Source organism: Odocoileus virginianus, chromosome 5 (assembly GCF_023699985.2).
Source record: "Odocoileus virginianus isolate 20LAN1187 ecotype Illinois chromosome 5, Ovbor_1.2, whole genome shotgun sequence".
NCBI lineage: Eukaryota > Metazoa > Chordata > Mammalia > Artiodactyla > Cervidae > Odocoileus > Odocoileus virginianus.
Window position 1 is genome coordinate 4,403,271 of NC_069678.1, and position 22,904 is coordinate 4,426,174.

The following is a 22,904-nucleotide window of genomic DNA, read 5'->3' on the forward strand; positions in this document are numbered from 1 at the left end:
CAGGGTTTTGAGGCCCTGCTGAGAAACCTCATCATCATTTATAAAGAGTGTTGCTAATAGGATCCTGTCAAAAACAATTTAAACGCAGACGTTAGAAAATAGCCATTGGGTATTAGAATGCTTGTCAACTTGGGAATCTGTGTGGGCGGGCTGATTCTTGGTCTGGATGGAGGCAGAAGGGCTGTTTAGGTAAGTGATGGAGCCAGTGGGACATGATTGACTTAAGTTCTGGCTAGAAGGTCATCATCTCCTTGATACCACCTTCCCATCTGGAAAGAATGGAGAGGGGGTGTGTTGGGACTTTTTCAGAAGACATTCTGGTGTCAACTCAAAGCCTAAGGAGTAACTGGTATAATTTTTGTTTGGCTGGTTTTTGTTTTTGTTTTTGTTTTCTGTGAAACAGTAGAATAACACTTGAGGAATTTTTTTAAAAAAGGAAACAAAAGATCATCCATAGTTCTATCACTATAAATGACTATTTTCTTTTTTTGTTCTTACCCTTTTTAAGCCCAACAGTAAATCATTTTTACATAGTAATACAGTGTGTACCCTTTCATATTCTGCTTCTTCCACTGAGCCTTTATGTATTAAAGCTAAATGTTTCAAAGCACTTTTACAGTTTAAAAAAATCCTTACACCTTAATACCGCAGCGGTTGTGAGTCTACACAGTAAAGTGCATTTCTGCATGTTTATTGGGTTGGGAAGTGCCATACTGGGCCACCTTCCCAGAAACTCAACCCCAAGGCCTGGCGTGATTCCCACATCTGCTTGCTTCCCATTCTGCTCAATCCATTATCCTGTTACACGTGAGCATATTGGGGTCCAAGCAACACACACCATTCAAGCACCTAACACTCTCTATGTTGAGTACTTAAAACAGTGGCTCCCAAAGGGAGTTCTGAGGATGATATTGCAAAACTTTCCCCACAAGAGTTCTGTAGTCAAAGAAGATCAGAAGTGCTGAACACTCTTAGGTTGGGCTACATGAAATTGCCAGTGTTCAATTGCTCTTGACCTCTGAAAGAGGGATTTCAAATAGTTCAACCTAATACATACACACATACATACTCCTCTGGGACATTCACCATGCATATTAGCATATTAAGAGCTTTAGAGGGATTTCTTGGTGGTCCAGTGGTTAAGACTCCCTTCTTCCACTGCAGGGGGCCCAGGTGTCTGCTTTGCTGCCAAAAAATAAAAACACAAACAATAACCAAATATAAGGGCTTTTGAAAAGTCCTATAAAGAAGTCTATTTGATTGTGATTGACTTAACATAATCCTTTTAAAAATGATGCTTATTAATATACACCAGGACATGCTTTGGGAAACTAGGGCCTGGAGTAATTACAAAAGAACAGAAGTCTTATACAGAAAGATGTACATAAATGAGGGAACCCAGGGGAGCATGGAGGGCTGAGAAAACAAATGCTCAGGAGGAAAAGAGCAGGTGGGCATTTTCCTTCCTGGGACTGCCCACCCATCTTAGAGATCCAAAACCATCACATTTTCAGCCCTCCTCCTTCTACAGGGATTCTTCCTAAATGACCTCTACTTCTTTTCTCCCTCGTGAACATGTAGGGAGGACGCATGAAGTGACAGCACTGGCTCGCCCCATATTCTTCAAATGACAGATACTAAATAAACATGGGTATTATTTTGACAGCTCTCTCATTATAATAATTAGTTCATCTTTTTAGGATGTTATTATCATCCCAGTTCATAAGTGATCATCTAGTTTGCTTACAACTAGGAGGTGAGTTAAGCTGATCTGTTTGCAGGGAGGAGGCTCTGACCTGGCTATGGTCCCTGGGGGGAGTGCCTCACACGTGCTCTATAAAGAACGTGGGCATGTGGCCAGCTTTGACTCTCTTGTTCTCCGGGCACCAGAGCCAAATGTCCAAGACAGAGACTGGAATTGTTGGCTGGGGTAGATTCAAGTAGCAGACGATGGCTTAGTCAGGACTAAATCCTCAGGGTCTCTAATCCCTACCTACCCCCCACTATCCCAATGTCTGGAATTCTTCCCAGGAGAGAGCCTTTAATAGACCTGTCCATCATTCACACACTACCAGTGGACATCAGTATGACTGACTCTCTGGGGAATGATGGCATTTTGGTTCTTCTGGTCATCCAGCAGAATGTTAGGTGTGGATAGGAATTATCTGATACTCCAGGGAAGTGGAAGGTGAGAGTTGAAAGGTAGGGTGTCACTTCCCTGTGAGAGCCCATAGTTTATTTAAAGATCTTAATTGTAGCACAATGAGATTTATTTTTTAATGTTTATTTTATTTATTGGACTGTGCTCGGTCTTAGTTGCAGCACATGGGATCTTTGATCGTCACCGTAGCATGTCAGATCATTTGGGACCTAGTTCCCTGACCAGGGATTGAACCTGAGCCCCCTGCATTGGGAACAAGGAGTCTTAGCCACTGGACCACCAAGGAAGTCCCCATGGTGGCATTTAAATGACATTAAATGGGACCCTAACAGTTCAGTACCCTAGAGTGGAAGGCACTGCCCAGAGGGAGCATACTTACAGGAGAAATCATTAGCCTCTCAAGGGCATTGCTATAAACATGCAATTACCAAGAAAGGATAGAACAAGGTTATTTGATTTCTCATGAAAAGACTTTAACTTCAGCTGACTGAAACAGCAAACACAGATAAGCTTTGAATGGGCCACACCATCCTTCAGATCCTCACATCTCATTTGTCATCTATCTGTCAAAGTCAAATAATCTTTACAATGTCTGCTGTGAGAGCTCTGAGAGCAGAGGAAAACGGAAGGGGCGGAGTGTTGCTATTTCTCTTCAGCTGTACAGTAGATGGGAAAAGAAAAGATGGATTTAGAACCAGGGGAGCCTGACTTGACCTTCCTTTCCAAATTTATCCTGTGTGGTCCTATGCCAGTCACTTCATTTTTATTAAGGACAATAAATAGGCCTCCCAGAAGCACCTTGAGGATCAAAGGCGATAAGGTACAAAAGATGGTCACGACAGTGACAGTGAAGGCAACACACAGCTCTCTTGCATTACCTGACATGTCTACATCTTTCACCGAGAAACTTCCTTGCTCATTGGAGGAAGATAACCTTTAAAAAAAAACCAAGACCCATACACCTTTTTAAAAATTTTTATTTATTTATTTTTCGGTTGTGCTGTGTGTTTGTGGCTGCGTGGGCTTTTCTCTGGTTGTTGCCAGCGGGGGCTCCTCTCTAGTTGCGGGCTTCTCATTGCAGAGGCTCCTCTTGCTGAGGAGCACGGCCTCTAGGGCACGTGGGCTTCAGCAGCGGCGGCTCCAGGGCTCTAGAGCGCAGGCCCTGTGGTTGCGGCACACGGCCCTAGCTGCTCCTCGGCATGTGAGATCTGCTCAGATCAGGGGTCGAACCCATGTCTCCTGCGCTGGCAGGCAGAGTCTCTACCACTGAGTCACCGGGAAGCCCCCATGCACCCTTTAAAACAGGCAGAAATGTGGAAAAGCAATGGTCCTTTGTTTCCCATTGCTCATTTCCCTTTTTGGGTTCAGCTTCCAGAGAGTCTGTCTATGTCAGGGAGAGAGCCTGACAATTTGGATCTCTCAGCCAAGGAGCTATGTCAATTGTGGAATATTTTTATAGATCGTCTACTTTGTAACTGGCACCATAGATCCTAGAGTTACAGTAATGTACAAAATACGGGACTTACCATCATTTAGAGGATAGACTAGGAGAGATGGGTAGAAAAGCAGTTGGAATACTGTATGCTCAGGGCCACCACAGGCCAGTTGCAGAATGCTTGGAAATCAACTTCTGGTCCAGTCATTGTAATGGTGATTGTAGAGGGCTGTTTCAGAGATTTTTCTGGAGGAGGTGGTTTCTAATCTGAGTGGGAGTTAGGCAAGCAAGAGAAGTGGCGAGAACATCCAGGCAAAGGCAAGATCTACGAGGTGGAGGGGGAAGAGGAAGAGGAAGAGAGAGTGGTAGCTGGAGAGATGAGCATGAGCCACATTTAATCTTCTCAACAACTGAATAAGGTGGGTGTTGTCTTCCCATCCTGCAGCTGAGTAAATCAAGGCTGAGAGTGATGTGAGAAAGTGTATGGGGATGTTTGGGAGAATGATTCTGAGATAGGCAAAACCAGAAGATGAAATCAAATCATTTTTGAGAATGATTTTCAAATGGCAAGGAAAGACGGTGAGGTCAGGAACTCACTGGTTAATAACTGGACTCTGCCGGCCCATGGTGCCCCTTACTGAGGCTTTTCTCCCAGGGATCATCACTTTCACTGCTGATCCATGATCACAGCTAATACAAAATAAGGAAAGGGAATAAAATATAGAGTCTAGATCTATCTGCCTCCAAAGTTTGTGCCCTTTTCTAGTCTAGAAAAAATTATTTTGTTTTTGATACTAAAATTAAGCATGTGGAGACAGTCAGGGTGCTAAGCTGGTGCAGATCCCCTTAGGCCCAAGTTTATGGTAGCTGCAATTTATTAAGAAGCCCAGCTTCCCAGGAGTCTCAGTGACAAAACCCCAAATGCCAGGTCCCACTGCCTTTCTTAGAAAGCCTTTAGAAGTAAAACTCTGAAGTGTTAGCAGAGAGGAATATTGGTATGAGAAAGAAGTGTTTTGATATTACAAAGCTATCAAGATCTTGGCTCTTTTGAAACACTAGAAGGATTTTTTTTCCCTTAAAAAGGTCTTCCACACTACCATGTGTAAAATAGATAGGTAGTGGGAAGATGCTATATAACACAGGGAGCTCCGTGACCATCTAGCAGAGTGAGATGTGGGCGTGGGGGGGCAGGGAGGGGAGGGATATATGTATACATACAGCTGATTCTTGAGAGTTCTTTGGACTGCAAGGAGATCAACCCAGTCAACCCTGAAGGAAATCAACATGAATAACGAATATTGGAAGGACTGACGCTGAAGCTCTGATACTTTGGTCACCTGATGTGACTCATTGGAAAAGATCTTGATGCTGGCAAATATAGAAGGCAAAATTAGAAGGGGGTGGCAGAGGATGAGATGGTTGGGATGGCATCACCAACTCAATGGACAAGAAGTTGAGCAAACTCCAGGAGATAGGGGAGGACAAAGAAGCCTGGTATGCTTCAGTCCATGAAGTCGCAAAGAGCTGGACATGACTTAGCAACTGAAGTTTAAGGTTCAAGCTGTTGTACAGGAGACACCATCACAACATTGTAAGGCAATTATGCTCCAACTAAGAATAAATTTTAACAGGTCTCAGGGCTTCCTTGGTGGCTCAGTGGTAAAGAAACCGCCTGCCAATGCAGGAGATATGGGTTTGATCCCCGGTCTGGGAAGATCCCACATACCAGGGAGCAACTAAGCCTGTGGGTCACAACTACTGAGCCTGGGCTCTAGAGCCTGGGCACCATAACTTCTGAGGCCTGCAAGCCCTAGAGCTTGGCTCTGAAACAAGAGAAGTCCCTGCAATGAGAAGCTTGTGCACCTCAACCAAGTGTAGCCCCCGACCACCTCAGCTAGAGAAAAACCTGCACAGCAACAAAGACCCAGCACAGTCAAAAAAATAACAATAATAATAATAAAAGAGGTCTCCTAAAACTTCTATGTTGAAATTGTAGGAGAAAACTAAAATCTTGAAAATAGTTGAACATGATCAAAACTTTCAGTTAATCAGTTCAGTCAGTTGTGTCCGACTCTTTGCGACTCCATGGACTTCAGCATGCCAGGCTTCCCTGTCCATCACCAACTCCCAGAGACTACTCAAATTCAAGCCCATCATGTCAGTGATGCCATCCAACCATCTCATCCTCTGTCATCCCCTTCTCCTCCTGCCTTCAATTTTTCCCAGCATCAGGCTCTTTACAAATGAGTTGGAACTTTGCATCAGGTCACCAAAGTATTGGAGTTTCAGCTTCAGCGTCAGTCCTTCCAATGAATATTCAGGACTGATTTCCTTTAGGATGGACTGGTTGGATCTCCTTGCAGTCCAAGGGACTTTCAAGCGTCTTCTCCAACACCACAGTTCAAAAGCAGCAATTCTTCAGCACTCAGCTTTCTTTATAATCCAACTCTCACATATATGACACCCACATCCATACATGACTACTGGAAAAATCATAACTTTGACTAGACAGACCTTTGTTGGCAAAGTAATGTCTCTGCTTTTTGATATGCTGTCTAGGTTGGTCATGGCTTTTCTTCCAAGGAGCAAGAGTCTTTTAATTTCATGGCTGCAATCGCCATCTGCAGTGATTTTGGAGCCCCAAAAATAAAGTCTGTCACTGTTTCCATTGTTTCTCCATCTATTTGCCACGAAGTGATGGGACGGGATGTCATGATCTTAGTTTTCTGAATGTTGAGTTTTAACCCAACTTTTTCACTCTCCTCTTCCACTTACATCAAGAGGCTCTTTAGTTCTTTGCTTTCTGCCATAAGGGTGATGTCATCTGTATATCTGAGGTTATTGATATTTTTCTTGGCAATCTTGATTCCAGCTTGTGCTTCAAAGAAGCACAAGAAAGCAAAAAAGATCAAAACCTTAAAAAAAGATAAATCTGGCTATTTTCTCCTTTTCTAGGTTGACATTTCTCATAGACAAAGTTTTAGATTAATGAAATGCTCAACTTTTATACATGCAGCAAATAAGCATTTTCAGCAAGAGTGATCCCAGCATACGTCATTTATTCTTAACAACATGTTATCTGTTTGTAAATGCTAATTACCTGAGGCAGAAAGTGTGGCGCCTGTTAGATGATCTGTTTAATACATGTAAACTGTCAAGCAGTGAAGCCCAGGATGGTGGCTTTCATCAGCATTCCCCAAAGGCGTCCAAATGTGAAGGAAATGCTGTTTACTGGGGCTCCTGGTGCTGTTCACCCGGGCCCCCAAACTGAGTCTGGTCTCCATCACCTCAGGCATTTTATAAATCACCTATTGAGCTATGAAAAACATGCCTGCTAACTTAAAGGAAGAAAAAACAGTTATGGGTAACTTCTAGCATGCATTCACTGGGGTCTGGCTTTTCCTGTGGGAGTTCTATGATAAGTACAAACCATTGATCCAGGAAATTGTTGTAAGTGAACAACTTTGTGGGAGCATCTCATTGAAAGATGCCTGCTCATACATTGTCTCAAAGAGAGTTCAAACCTAGAGAAAATAGAGCAATGTTTTCTTTTTTTAAAATATGTTCTTCCTATTTGTTTTACAAAAGTAATATGGGGACAGTGGGTAGAATTTGGAAAATACAGAAAAACCCAAAAGAAAAAGTATCTAAATCTATACCATCCTGAACCTGGAGATAACCACCTTTTAACATATCCTTTCAGCCTTTTTTCTCCATATTTAGATTTAATAAATGGTAGCATACAGTACATATTATTTTTAGAAGCTACTTTCTACTTACCAATTTTGTGACCATTTCTCACATCAAATATTTACAACTACATAGCATTGCCTCTAGGGATGAACCTTTATTTACTTACTCAGTTCCCGATTCTCGGACATGTGCTGCTGCTGCTAAGTCGCTTCAGTCGTGTCCGACTCTGTGCGACCCCATAGAAGGCAGCCCGCCAGGCTCCCCTTTCCCTGGGATTCTCCAGGCAAGAACCCTGGAGTGGCTTGCCATTTCCTTCTCCAAGGCATGAAAGTGAAAAGTGAAAGTGAAGTCACTCAGTTGTCTCCAACTCTTCGCGACCCCATGGACTGTAGCCTACCAGGCCCCTCCATCCATGGGATTCTCCAGGCAAGAATACTGGAGTGGGTTGCCATTTCCTTCTCCATCTCGGACATGTAGGTGCTTTCAATTATTTGCCCACAACTACTGTGTTAATTTTAATCAACGCCATAGTTAATGACCTTAGAAATGCATTCTGCTGGTTCTTTAGTGTAGACTCCTAGAAGTAGAATCACTGGATCAAGACTCACTGTGCACACAGAAGCATTATGGTACACATGGCCAAACTATCCTTCTGTCCCTACCCTGAGTGAAGTGAAAGTCGCTCAGTCGTGCCTGACTCTTTGCAGCCCCATGGACTATACAGTCCATGGAATTCCCCAGGCCAGAATACTGGTGTGCGTAGCCTTTCCCTTCTCCAGTGGATCTTCCCAACCCAGGGATTGAACCCAGGTCTCCCACATTGCAGGTGGATTCTTTACCAGCTGAGCCACAAGGGAAGCCCAGGCCCTACCCTAAGGTTTGCTCCAATTCACACTCCTACCAGACAACTAGACTCCCCAAAATAATAATTTTTACATAAGCCTTTTTCCAGGACCAGAACTAACCCTGCCAATGTTTTGAAAAGGAAAATGGCAAATTTCATATCCAACATTTCCACTTTCCCTCATCATTGAGATTTTCTTCCTTATGGCTTAGTCCCTTCCTTCTTAATTTACCATCCAAGCCTACTCCCAGTAAAGTAACTAATAACACTCGTTTGCATCCATGTATCAATGACCAAGGGGCTTGCCTGGTAGCTCAGATGGTAAAGAATCTGCCTGCAAAGCAGGAGACCCGGGTTCAACCTCTGGGTTGGGAAGATCCCCTGGAGAAGGGAATGGCAACCCACTCCAGTATTCTTGCCTGGAGAATTCCATGGACGGAGGAGCCTGGGGGGCCACAGTCCATGGGCTCACAAAGAGTCAGACGTGAGTGAGCGACTTAACATTTTCACATGAATGACAAATGAGATAAAATATACTATACATTTTAATCAGGAGCAAAAACCAAAACAATACATCTCTTGTAAGTTTTCACTTCATAATCCAGCTAACGATGAGCTACTGTGACGAGGAGAAAGTCCCAGAAGTAGTAAAGCAGAGGCCAGGTTTCCTTTGGTGTCCATTTGTGCTGATTGAAGTATAGTTGATTTACAATGTGTTAGTTTCTGGCATACAGCAAAGTGATTCAGTCATATATATATTTCAGATTCTTCTCTATTATAGTTTATTGCTGTACTCTTCCTCCTAATGCTGCCCTTTGGCAAGTCTCCCTTTTAGAGGAAAATGAAGTTCACAGCCTCTTTTTTCTCCCCACAACTCCTCAGGAAAATCTTGGTGTTTTCTGCGAAGCCTGCTCACCCAACCACTCCTGATTATGAATTCAGTGGAGCAAACCATGCAGAGAAATCTGGAAATGGTACAAGAGAAAGGGAAGAGAAGGGTGGATTTGTGGCTGAGAGTGGATTTGAGGCTATGAGGAAGAAGAGACAAGGGAGTGGATTTCAGAGAAAACCTGGTGAAATTTTTGAGAAGGGAAAAGTTTGGGGAGCTAATAAGGACAGAAGTTGAGGAAGAGGATTTTTTTGAAGTTTTTTTTCTGTGCAGATTCCATGTAATACCTTTGGATACTTTCCTACATGTCCATTGGTTTCAGTTAAACTTTTCTATTGGATTCATAATTCTTTGTAACATTGTCAAAAACCAGACCACAAGATGTTTGGGGTTTATAGAATTTGCAATAGGAGTGAATCTCTAGAGCTTGACTATATTTATGTATAATAAATAAGAGCTGATATCTAAATCTATATTTGTATTTAGAAGGTGATTTTAATTGTTTCCATAAAATGTTCCCCAAAGTGTAATTTAAATAGACATAACCTTGAAATAAAAATATGGGCTGCCATCCATTTGGGCTGCCTCATGGACATGTTTTGATTCATAGAAGAGTATGTGCCAAAATCAGTCAGCTCAGTTTGGCATTTGTCAAATGTCTAGGATGAGTCAGGCACTATGTCTGACACTTAGGGGAATAAATGTGACTGATATATTGATCCAACATGACCAGTAGGTTATAATCAAAGCAAGATTTTATTTTTATCTTCCTCTGACCTTTTAAAGTACATTCAGTAGAGAAATACATGCTGAAACTTCTGAAGCCTCTGATGAAAACCTGTCCTCTTCATCATCTGGATTATGTCCCCTCAGTCCTTTGTTCCCCAAAAGTCTACTTCACATACGACTCTCAATGCTCAGGTCTCATCTCCCAGGTAATCTTATTGGTGGGAACTCATTATGGCTCCAGGATATCTGGCCTGTTGGACAAACTCATCTATTCCTTATTTTATGAAAAGGGTTGTTGTTTAGTCACTAAATTGTGTCCAGCTCTTTTGAGACCCCATGGACTGCAGTGCACCACGCTCCTCTGTCCATGGAATTTCCCAGGCAAGAATATTGGAGTCAGTTGCCATTTCCTTCTCCAGGGGATCTTCCCAACCCAGGAATCAAACCCAAGTCTCCTACACTGCAGGTGAATTCTTTACCACTGAGTCACCTGGGAAGCCCTGTGAAAGAGTGGTGACCTCCAGTGCATATTATCTTTCTCTTTCTTTCTCTCTCTCTCATTGACCTGTTCTATGCTATACGTGCTGTGCTAAGTCTTTTCAGTCGTGTCTAACTCTTTGTGACTCCATGGACTGTAGCCCGCTAAGCCCCTGTGTCCATCGGATTCTCCAGGCAAGGATACTGGAGTGGGTTGCCATGCCCTTCTCCAGGAGATCTTCCCAACCCAGGGATCAAACTCACATCCCTTATATCTTCTGCATTGGCAGGCAGGTTCTTAACCACTAGCACTGTTTGGGCAGCCCCTATGTTTTAGATTACATTAAATTTCTTAAGTATGACTTTGTCTACAGTCCATGGTGCCCCCACCACACCCCAACTTTCAGCTTTGTATTTGTGTGTTGGGAAGGGGAAGAGGATGTGCTCATAGCAGAGAAAAAAGTTTTTTTTTCTCCTAAGAAATAGCATCACAAATCTTCTCTTTCTGCTTTGATTCCTTTTTATAGTCCTTCATCTGATTGAGGTAGCTAAGAATCATGGAACTGGTTGTCAAAGATTCCATTTTTAAACTCTACAAAGTGATGTGGTGTCTCAGTTTGGTATGCAGCATCTATTGTATCTTGAATCTCAGTTGAAACTTTAAATTTAACATCCTATTATTACACAAAAACAAAAAGGTGCAGTTCCTGTTCTTGAAAAATTGAGAGGAGATTAAAGAAGACACAAATGTATAAATAGATCATTTTAATACAATATGAAAAGTGTCAGACAGAGAAATGTACAGGGTAGATGAGGGCAAGGAGACAGCTTCTGATACACATTGCCACTATTGAGGGAGGCCATACACAAAAGAATAAGGAGTCTGTGTAGCTTGCAAGGGAGCTGAAAGAATGTGGTATCTTCTTAGGATCTTCAGAACAAATGCTATTGATTTGTCCTGCAGTTACTCAAGTGCCTGGAAAAAATGATTAAATTATGGGTCTGGGGTAATACTGCATAATTGGTTAAAGTGGATAGAAAAAGGATCCTTTTTTAAGGGTTTGAAAGGAAGCCCAGAAATCTTGGCAGACAAATGTGAAAATAGTTATGCTCTCTGAATCTGCCTTAAGGTATTGCGGAAACAGGGCTGGTTCTGGAGCCTGGCCTACTCAGATGAGTCTCAGGTACCCCTTGGCTGCATGGCATCAGCGACCATATAGAGGGCATCTGGACAAGCACAGCCCCAGACGGAAGTGGAGAGGGAGCATGAGGGGCCCATCCCCCACACCTGTCGTCCCACTCTGCATTCTCCATTCTACCCAGTTCTTTCTCTGCCTTTGGAATGAATAGTTCATTGCATGTTCCCAGCCCCTGTTCCCAGCCCCTAATCCCAGCATAAAAGATGACATCATAAAATTGCTTGGAAAATAGCAGAAAAATCTAGGAAAGAATCTGTTCCTCTAATGTTTTCTTTTTCTTCTTTTCATTTTTCCTTTTCTGATTTGATGGTTTTCTTTTGTATTATAACATGCTTGAGTTCCTTTCTTTTTGTTTTTTTGGTAGTTGTATTTTTTTTTTTCATTTATTTTTATTATTTGTTTTTTTGTGAATCTATTGTATGTTTTTGATTTGTGGTTACCCTGGAGTTCAAGTATGTTGACCCATAACTATATCTACTTGCTTTAAACTGATAGTCACATAAATCCAAACACATTCTAAAAGGTACACATTTTTATACTCCCCTCATCCACATTTTGTGATTTTGATGTCCTATTTTACATCTTCATACTTATCCTTTTGCTGATATTACAGTTATAGTTACTTTTTCAAAAATTTTTGATTTTTTTAATCTGTATACTGGTTTATTTATGTGATCTTCAATACCTCTATATATTTACCTTTCCTATTATGATTTTTCCTTTTCCTATGGATATTTGCTTCTTTCCTCTTCAGAGAAAACCTTTGAGTATTTCTTCTAGGGTAGATTTAGTATTGTTGGATTTTTTTAGTTTTTGCTTGTATAAGAAAGTCTTTATCTCTCCTATTTTAAATGATTATCTTGCTGGGTAGAGTATCCTAGGTTGCAGGTTTTTCCTTTTCCTTTTCATGACTTTGAATATATCATGCCACTCCCTTTTGGCCTGCAAAGTTTCTGCAGAGAAATCAGCTGATCGCCTTGGGGGTCCCTTTGTAACTGACCCTTTGTCTTTCTCTTGTGGCCTCTAGAATCCTCTCTTTAATTTTTGCTATTATGGGGTCTTGGCAGGCGTCCATTTGGGTTCATCTTGTTCGGGACTTTCTGTGCTTCTTGTACCAGGATATCTGTTTCCTTCTATAGGTTTGGGAATTTTTCAGCCATAATTTATTCAAATACTTTTTCCATCCCCTTTGCTCTTTGTTCTCTTTCTGAAACCCCTATTATGTGTAGGTTGGATGCTTTATATTACTATATTATCCCATAGATCGTGTATGTTGCTTTCATTTGTCTTTCTGTTTGCTGTTCTGATTGGATGGTTTCCAATATTCTATCTTCCAGATCACATTTTTTTTTCCATTTTTTTCTTCTGTGTCATTTAGTCTGATGTTCATTGCTTCTAGATTGGTTTTTATCTTGGCAATTGAATTGTCTAATTTTGATTGGTACACCTAGACTTTCTCACCCGAGATTGGTTTCTAGTTCCTTGTCACAGTGATCTGCACTTCTATTGATAATCTTTCCTAATTCCTTTAACATTTTTACAACCTCCTTTTTGAACTGAGGTTCCAGTAGACTGGTGAGCTGTTTCATTCTTTGTTCTTTCAGGGGATTTCTCTTGTTCTTTTCATTGAGAGCAGTTCCTCTGCTTTTCCATTTACTTAACTTTCTCTGTCTCTGTGAATTTAGGAGAAAAAGTTACCTACTGTGATCTTGAAGGGTTGTTTTTATGTGGGAGTATCCCTGTGTAGACTGTGTGAATCCAGTAACTTTGGTCCAAGGCCGGGTTTGGATGTGCATGCCAGCCGTGTCTTTCCTCAGTGTGCTGGCCGTCATCCTCTTGGTAGGGGTCCCAACCAAGAGCCTGGCTGGATGTAGGGGCAGGGCCCCCTCACTGCTCTGTGACTGTCACCAGCTTGTTGGGAGACAGGGTCTGCTCCCCAGTTGTTGCAGTAGAAGCCCCAAGTTCAATCAAGCTCCATCGCCCTTGAGTATATGCCTAGTCCTAAAGGAAGTGACCACTGAAGTAAGTCAGGCCTGCACGGTCACAGTGAACCCATACACAGAAGCAGTCCAAGGTCATCTCCCTTTCTTTGTTGTCTTCATCCCAGACCTAGTGCTAGGCTGTGGTGTGATGGGACTGGGGGCTCAGGTGCTGTGGCTCCAGGAACTGAAGCGCCATGTTGCCAGTGGGGACCTGGGCTGCCTCTGTGGCAGACCTTTCCCAGGATGTGTCCGCCCCAGATCCAGCACCAAGCTGCAGTGCAGGGTGAGTGGAGCCTGAGCGATCCCACCGGGAAATGAACTACTGCCTTCTCCTGCCCAGGGCCTGTCTGCCAGAGACTCAGTCCGCAGCCACTGTGCATTTCTGTGGTGCCAATGTCTGCTGCCACCAGGTCCTCCCCCGCCATGCATGCTGACAGTGGGCTCCATGGCTTCCCCTGGGCCAGGCCCTCCTGGCTGTCTCCACACAGCTAAGTCCTCTCCCAGGGCTTGTCTGCCTAAGATCCAGCATTCCGCTGCTGTCTTTTCCTGTGGTGCGTGCACTGGCGGTGTCTGGCTGGCTCACCTTGCTGCCCGGCGTGCCCGCTGACACCCTCTCTGCTGTTCAGTTCCATCACGCCCAGGCGGCCAGCTCTGTCTCTGCACAGGGAGACCGGGTCTCTGCTCGCATCTCCTGCCAGACTGGGGTGCGGAGCGAGCCCAACCAGGAGGTTCTCCTCTTCGGACTGGGACGTGCAGCCAGGGGACTCTCTCCCTGGTGGTTTTCCCAACCCAGGCCACGACAAACTTCAGCAGATGAAATTCCCCGACCTGAGCACTAGCTCTGGTCCCTCTGCCCTGACTGTTAGCAAACCAGCACGGGTTCTCCGCATCATCGGGGCCTAGGCTTCTCCAGCGCCTCTGTCTGAGGGATCTCCCAGCGGGCGAGCGGCCTCCCCTGGTGGGGGTCCGACCCTGTGGCTTTCTCTTCCTCAGAGACCCCTCAGAGGCACCAGTCACATACTGAGCTCATGTTTTTTTAACCTCACACTTTTATGTGGAGATCTATCTTGCAGCTTTGTTTGTACAGGAAATGTGCCAACTTCCAGCGGCTTTTCTCTTTTCCACACGGGGAGCATATTTTTGATATGTTTGTGGGGGGATTGAGCTCCCCCTGCTCTACCCTCTTGATCCTCTAGCCCCTCTTTTATATCTTTAAACTCTTTGTTTCTCCATACTAAGATCACCAGCCCAGGTTGGGTGCATGAGACAAGTGGTCGGGCCTGGTGCACTGGGAAGACCCAGAGGGATCGGGTGGAGACGGAGGTGCGAGGGGGGATCGGGATGGGGTATACATGTAAATCCATGGCTAATTCATTTCAATGTATGACAAAAACCACTGCAATGTTGTAAAGTAATTAGCCTCCAACTAATAAAAATAAATGGAAAAAAATAAATAAAATAAAATGCTCAGAAAAATAAATAAATAAATAAATAAACTCTTTGTTTCTCCATACTATACCATGAGTAATTCTTCCACTCTTACTTTGGATTAACTGTTTCTCTCTTCCAGTTGTATCCAATCCACTACTTAACCTGTTCAGTAAGTTTGAACTCAATTATTTATTTTTCATTTCTATATATTCTGTCTGGTTCTTTTTCAAATTTTTGTAAACAGCTTTTTTAGTCTCTTGTTCCTTTCTCGGGCTTGCCTTCCCTCTTCCACTTATTTTAACAAATTTGAAAGGCTTATTTTATAATCTGTATCTAGCAGTTTCAATTGGAGAAGGCAATGGCGCCCCACTCCAGTGTTCTCGCCTGGAGAATCCCAGGGACGGAGGAGCCTGGTGGGCTGCAGTCCATGGGGTCGCACAGAGTTGGATATGACTGAGCGACTTCACTTTCACTTTTCACTTTCATGCATTGGAGAAGGAGATGGCAACCCACTCCAGTGTTCTTGCCTAGAGAGTCCCAGGGACGGCGGAGCCTGGTGGGCTGCTGTCTATGGGGTCGCACAGAGTCAGACACGACTGAAGTGACTCAGCACCAGCAGCAGCAGCAGCAGCAGCTTCAGTATTCAAAGTCTTTTCATTCCCAATCTGCGGCTTGTTTCTACCAACTTTTGTTCGTGTTAGTTTTTTCTTTGTGTACTTAATGATTTTTTTATTATGAACTGATTTGGGGGAATTTCATTTGCAGAAATTTGTTGGAGCCTGGGTTGAGAGTATATTTCTTTCTCTTTCTTCATCTTTTTTCCTTTTTTGAGGTGGGAAAATGATTTATTTTTTAATTTTTTAAATATTTTCATTGAAATATAGTTGATTTACGATGTTGTTAGTTTCAGTTGTACAGATATATACCTTTACAACTGAAATTTGTACAGGTCTATACATATATAAAGGCTTCCCTAGTGGCTCAGTGGTAAAGAATCCAGCTGCAATGCAGGAGACATGGGTTTGATAACTGGGTGGGGAGGATTCCCTGGAGGAGGGCATGGCAACCCACTCCAGTATTCTTGCCTAGAGAATCCTATGGACAGAGGAGCCTGGCAGGCTGCAGTCCCTGGGGTCACAAAGAGTTGGACATGACTGAAGCAACTTGGCACACATGCATATATCCTTTTAAAAATTATTTTCCATTATAGATTATTACAAGATAGTGAGGATAGTTTCCTGTGCTATTCAGTAGGTCCTTGTTGGTTATCTACTCCATATATGTTAGTGTGTATATGTGAATCCCAAACTCCTAATTTATTCCCCCCCCCCCCCCCCCACTTTCTGGTAACCATAAGTTTGTTTTCTGTGTCTGTGAGCCTGTTTCTGTTTTGTAATTAAGTTTATTTGTGTCATATTTTAGATTCCACATATAATAGATATCAAGGGATATTTGTCTTTCTCTGTCTGACTTACTTCACTTAGTATGACCATCTCTAGGTCTATCCTCGTTGCTACAAGTGGCATTTTTTCATTCTTTTCTATGATTGAGTAGTACTCCATTGTGGATATATGCCATATTTTCTTTATCCATTCATCTATTGGAAAGTATATTTCTTCAGAAATATTTCCTTCAACTTCTATCAAGCATCGAGACTTTACCTACTAGGAACTCTTTAACCTTGATTCTTGGTTTAGGATTCTTTGGGGCTGGATGTATTGTGAATTCAGGCTTCAAAACTGCATGATGACTGAATGATATATACCCAGACTCAGGGGAGTACTTTTTTCTCTTCACTCAAAATTAAGACCAGATAAGGCTACCGTCCTTTGGGGAAGTGGGGGTCCTAGCTTACCTGAGTCTCCAGTTGGAGCTCCTAGCTTGTGTGGCCCCTTAGCTGTCTCCGTGTTCTGTGTGACTCTTAAGACGGAAGCTTTTGGCCACTGGGAAGCATGGCCAGCCACTGTTCAGCTCTCTCTTCCCTCCCAGGATTCATGTGTCTCCTTCATGTTCAGCCTCTGTACATCTCACTTCTTTTTCTTGCTAGCAAAAGCAAGTGTTCAAGAATAATATGCATGTGGTTTTGCTTTGTTTTATTCAGCATTTTAAGCACTTATAAAGTAAGATGGTTGTTTTTAATGTATCTATATTCACTGTTGCTGGAAAGTTAAACATTCATTGTCTGCAAAGCCCCTTTGAGGACTCCTCTATTTCACAAGTCATCCGTGGAGAGAAATTATATTGGAGTATAACTGATTAACAATGTTGTGTTAGTTTCAGGTGCAGAAAAGTGATTCAGTTATACATACGTGTGTGTGTGTATATACACGTGTGTGTGTGTGTGTGTGTATCTATTGTTTTTCAAAATTTTTTCCCATTAAGGCTATTACAGAATATCAAACAGAGTACCCTGGGATATGCAGTAGGTCCTTGTTGGTTATCTCTTTTAAATATAGTAGTGTGTACATGTCGATCCCAAACTCCCAATATCTTCTTTTAAAAAGGAAGATAAATGATCATTTCTGCCATGATTGGATGCTCAAAAGTTAAGAATGTGTTAGTTTCCGTTAGTAACACAGTACTGATATTTAATTTAACCATTACTTCAACAAGTTTTAAATACTATGTGCTAGACACTCTGAGGGAAACGTTTTCTAAGGTGGAGCACTTATTCAACAAACATTAACTGCCTACTGTATTCCAAGAACAGGAAAAACAGCATGAACAAAGCCCAGAGATGAGAAACAGCCTGGCCTAGTTAGAGGCCCAAAGTAATGTAGAATAGATGAAACATGGAGGGAGGGGGCCAGAGTGGGGCAAAAAATGGGATAAAGTATCCACAAATTTATGTAAACTCTTCTTGAGCTTATATTTGTGTTCAAACTTTAAACTTTCAGAATTTATATGCATGCTTCACTTTTCTTTCTTTTTTTTTTTTTTTTTTTTTTTGCACTATTCTCGGCTTTTAAGGACAAGGAATGATAGCCCTTATGCTTCACTTTTCATTCTCAAATCAATACTTGAGATTTCAGTCTTAAGCTTTACTAGAATATGGTATCTGAATGGGTTCTGAGAAGTCTTACTCAGAAGATTAAAAGAAATCTTGTGTTTCCTTGTAGCCCTGTAACAATCTCTGGGTCTGTGCCAGATCCTGGGTCTCGGTGGGTTAGGGTGGCTCACATGGTCTGGGATAGGAGCTGGGGGTGGGTATTGGAGAACACAGTAGGTTCTTAATGCATGTAGTACCAGGGGAATGCAGAACCCATGAATCTACAGGAGAAAGTTGAGACCAAGGCACCAGAACTCAGGCTGGACCAGAAGGGAAAGACCAAGAGCAGAGTCTGAAATCATCACGAGAAGGTCTGGGTTCAAACCCAGCTCCAGGGCAGAGGCAGGGTGCAGAGTCCAGGAAAGCCAGGGAACTTCGTGTCTGTAGCAGATATGTCCACAGGGAAGGTCAACTCGAGGTTGGCTGTGGTTCCTAGGACAGGGAGTGCCTCCCCTGCACTGGGTTTCAGAACCATCCTTGGTGTGGAAAACCGAGCCTTGTTAGCGCAAGGCAGCGCCAGGGCAGCTGAAGGGTGCAGCTCAGACAGATAGACGAGGTCCTGAGAGGATGGGCCTGCCAGCCTGATGGCCGCATCTCCATCCGTAAAACCTTTCCAGTGGCCACACCTGGAGAGCTGTGTCCGCGTCTAAAAGATGAGAATGCGGGTCCTAGCAGGTGAGGATTTGCAGCAGATTTGTAGTCCTGGTAGGGCTTTCGGAAGACTGGAACCATATCCCTACTGATTTCCAAGACACAGTGGCCTGCTTTTCTCTGGGATATTTTCTAGTGTTACTGAAATAGAGAGTGAATGGTGGAAGCATCGGAGTCAACAGATATGACATTGTGTCCCATTTCAGGATGCAGAGACTTCAGACTGCCTGGGACAGATATATATGCTTAGCTAGAGAAAAGCTCTGAGGAAGACAGACATACTTGTTTCCGGTTATCTTAATGAATAAACAGTGAACTAATCCCAGGGTTAGGTGTTCTGAGAGGATACAGCCCAAGCAGTTATCTGAATTCCTTCAGTGACAGTGCGTGATCCTGTAGGCAGGTCAAGGAATACAACACCAAACAGTCATTGTGGCTTCACTGCTACTGCTACTGCTAAGTCACTTCAGTCGTGTCCGACTCTGTGCGACCCCATCCCTGGGACTCTCCAGGCAAGAACACTGGAGTGGGTTGCCATTTCCTTCTCCAATGCATAAAAGTGAAAAGTGAAAGTGAAGTCGCTCAGTCATGTCTGACTCTTCGCGACCCCATGGACTGCAGCCTACCAGGCTCCTCCGTCCATGGGATTTTCCAGGTGAGAGTGCTGGAGTGGGGTGCCATTGCCTTCTCCGCATTGTGGCTTTAGGGTATGGCAAAGGTGATGAGCTTCTCTGGTGGCTCAGTAGTAAAGAATTTGCTGGCCAATGCAGTAGACATAGGACATGGGTGACCCCTGGGCCAAGAAGATCCCCTGGAGAAGAAAATGGCAACCCACTCCAGTATTCTTGCCTGGGAAATCCCATGGACAGAGGAACCTGGTGCGCTATAGTCCACAGGGTCACAAATACTTGGACATGACTTAGCCACTAATCCACCACCACCAAAGGATGAATGGCACCATTCTCAACGATACCAGCCCCTGTTCCCATCAGAGCTCCCTCAGATCATGAGCTGGGCTCTGCGAGGAATTGATAAGGGGCAAGGGTGACACAGTGCCTTCTCTAAGTGTCGTCCATTCCAGAAATGATCAGACTGAGGTGGTGCGGGGCAAGCCGAGGAGAAGGCAGTGGTGAAAGAAGAGCAGCCCAGACAACTGTGATCATGAAAACGACGTGCTTGTTAGCAGTCAAACCTCCCCCTGGGTGCTGTGAGCGTCTCCTCAAGGCCGGTTTGAGAGACTCACAATTAAGCCGTTACAGTGCAGGCCACACAGACCGCTTAGAGGACACCTGGCTTCTCTAACAGTAAGACACTTCATGGGAGGTTTGTGAAAGGTTTGAAGTGTGTTTGTTGTTAAACACAATGAGATCAGTTATTCTGCTGAAGGAATCTTCTGGAAATGTTTTTTTTTCCTCCGGGGTGAGAATAAGGAGGAGCGGGAAATACAGGTATGATTAGGAAAAGGACTAGTAATCAATCTTGTGCTGACTTTTGTCTTCTCTGCTTGTGCACCCGGCTGATGAAATGCTAATGTGGGCTTTGTGGGCAATCAGGGGATGGTTACAAATAGAGCTGGCTTAAGAATAAAATAAAAGGGCTTTGCTGCAAACCCAATATTGTCTGGGGAAAGGTGGTGTCTAGTTATGAACATTCTATATTTTTCCACCTGACACTCCTCCTCCCTGTTTTCCTTTCAGAGTTTCAGACAAAAGGTAGAGGGAGACTCCTTCAGTCCATGTAAAACTGGCCGTGTAGTCCTCCCACCAGTTAAACTGTACAAAACAGGAGTCTCAGCACAGATCTGAACACTGGAGTTTACAAAACTTGGATTTATATAAAATAGAGTATAATAATGAAGGCCATGGATGATGGAGTCTAATTTCCCAGGGATGAGCCCTTAAATGAGATCCTTGATCGTGGGCCTTGGTTTCCCCATCTATGAAACACAGATATTATTACCTCCCTCAGAGGGCTGTTGTGGGGATTAAATGAGGTCACACACTCAGTATCAATTATCATTGTTACATGATTAACAAAAATTTTAGGAGGCAGGTACAGAATACAGAACCCTGGCAATGGCAAGGCCAAAGCAAATGCCAGGGAGTACTGGATTACAGAATCATTTAACTACTATATTTGAAAGGGACTTTTGGGAATGTTCCAATCCTTGTTTAGTGCCAGAAGCTCTTCCCTTCCCTCTTCTCTCCTTAAGGGGTTGCTCAACCCCAGGGTGCACACCCACACACAGTGACGGGGAGCTGCAGGCTCAGGCCAGTGCGACAGAGTTCTGTTGGAAAGTTTCTCTCTATGGCGAATCTAAACCTAACCTCTAGCACTTTCACCTACTGGCTTTGTTGCTTCCAGGGTGATGGAGAACAGGCCCATATAGCCTATTTCATTTTGGAATGATCATCACTAGAGTTAGTCCTCTCTACTAATTATTCTTCAAAATGCTTCTCTTCTAATCACATCACCACCTGATCCTGTTTTTCCTGGATCCATGATTATCAACCTGGGTGACACATCTGGAGATAGTGTTAGGTTATCACAAGAAGGGCAGGGGTGCTACTGGCACCCCAGCTAGTGGCCAGGGACGCTGCTAAACAACCTACAATGAACAGAACAGCCCACAACCAAGAATTATCTGGTTCAAATCATCAGTAAGGCTAAGCTTGAGAAACACTGTCCTAAATATACACATGAATCAGTGTTTTTCTTAAAATATGGGCATATTTATGCCAAAATATGCAGTCAGTTAAATTGCCATTGGACTGGCATTAGTTTGCTATTAAATTAGCCTCGATTTATTATTAAATTAGCCTCAATTTGCTATCAAACTAGCCTCGACTCGATGGACATGAGTTTGAGAAAGCTCCAGGAGGTGGCAATGGACAGGGAAGCCTGGCATGCTGCAGTCCATGGGGTTGCAAAGAGTTGGACATGACTGAATGACTGAAGTGAACTGAACTGAACTAAATTAGCCCGAGACTCAGGTAGTTAGTACTGATCAGCCAGTTAAAGCCCCCTTTCATGTGTTGCTGCTAACCCAGGGACAGGGCCCATGTGATCACTTAGAAATCATTTATCAATAGTGGTCTTCTCTCTTGCTGAGCCCAGAGGCAGGCTTGCAGTCTTTTCCAGCATGATATCCTAGGCCACCACCATCAATCATATAAAAGAAGTCGGTGTGCGAGATGAAATCCACTTGCTGGTCATGTCTCTCTGGTTTTGTGGCATTGGGCCCCAGGTATGATGTAATCCTGGGGCCCCAGCTTTGGAGGACCCCACAATCCTGTGTCGTGACCCCTAGTGGCAGCTTGAAAAAAGAGAGGATTCCTCAACTTGACTCTCAAAAGCACCCAAGCTTCTCATACACAGTTTCCTAAAATCCCTTTCCCCAACACAAAGCCATGCTGTCCGCTGTCATTGAGGAAGTATGGGCAGAGCGGGGCTGCCCAGGAAGGATGCCCCCTCTTCTCCACACTCTCCTCAAGCTCCCAGGAACAGCTCCTTCTCTTTGCCAATTTTCTTCTTCACTCTCCACTCCCCACTCTTGCTGCTCATTCTCTGATCCACTCTGTGATCTCATTTCTTGGATTTACACTGGCCCTGATTTCTCCAAAATGAAGAGGTGACGGAGAGGAATGTAGAGATAGGGAGACACACTCTGGATTCCTCAGGGAAAGAAAGAACTTGAGTACTCAACAATCTGAGCATCTCACAAACCTAAAACCTACACTAATCAATATCTGAGAATGGTACATAGTTTTACCTTGAAGCCCAGTGCTTCACATAGAAAGATAAAGTGAAAGAAAGAAAGTGAAGTCGCTCAGTCGTGTCCAACTCTTTGCGACCCCATGAGCTGTAGCCTACCAGCTTCTCTGTCCATGGGATTTTCCAGGCAAGGGTACTGGAGTGGGTTGCCATTTCCTTTTCCAGGGGATCTTCCCAACCCAGGAATTGAACCTGGGTCTCCCACATTGCAGGCAGACACTTTACCCTCTGAGCCACAAATAATTTCTTTTCTCCTTTTCTGGGGGAAAAAAAAAAGGAGAGAGAGAGAGAATGTTTTTGGATAGGCTGTAATAAATGTCTTCAATTTCAGCATCCTTTTATAAACCTAGTTACTTCATTAGTTTATAAACAAAGTAATATGTTTGATTTATTCAAATATTTACTTGATTTACTCAAATATTCTGCTTGTGATATTTAAAGGTAGAATTTATTCAGATTAATCCCATATTTGCTAACTTAATCTAGTTTTCAGAGCATTAATCATTTATCAGTGGCACAAGTAGAGGTAAGCTGATAATCTATAAGAAATACAGTCTCTCTGCTTTCCAGGTATTTGAGAAGGAGGCAGA

The 22,904-nt window shown here is 43.4% G+C and overlaps 1 protein-coding gene and 1 long non-coding RNA gene across 3 annotated transcripts in view; one reads left to right on the forward strand and one right to left on the reverse strand.

Moving 5' to 3' along the window:
- The window catches only part of VTCN1 (V-set domain containing T cell activation inhibitor 1), a 68,389-nt gene that overhangs the window by 11,210 nt on the left and 34,275 nt on the right, over window positions 1-22,904 (forward strand). The gene's annotated exons all lie outside the window — the stretch shown is intronic.
- Window positions 10,979-22,904, reverse strand: part of LOC139035118 (uncharacterized) — a 78,113-nt gene continuing 66,187 nt past the window's right edge. For both annotated transcript variants that reach the window (XR_011487629.1, XR_011487630.1), the window contains exons 3-5: window positions 22,414-22,573; window positions 16,696-16,883; window positions 10,979-11,204 (exon numbers count right to left, since the gene is read on the reverse strand). This is a non-coding gene — a long non-coding RNA (uncharacterized lncRNA). The remainder of the gene's footprint in view (window positions 11,205-16,695; window positions 16,884-22,413; window positions 22,574-22,904) is intronic.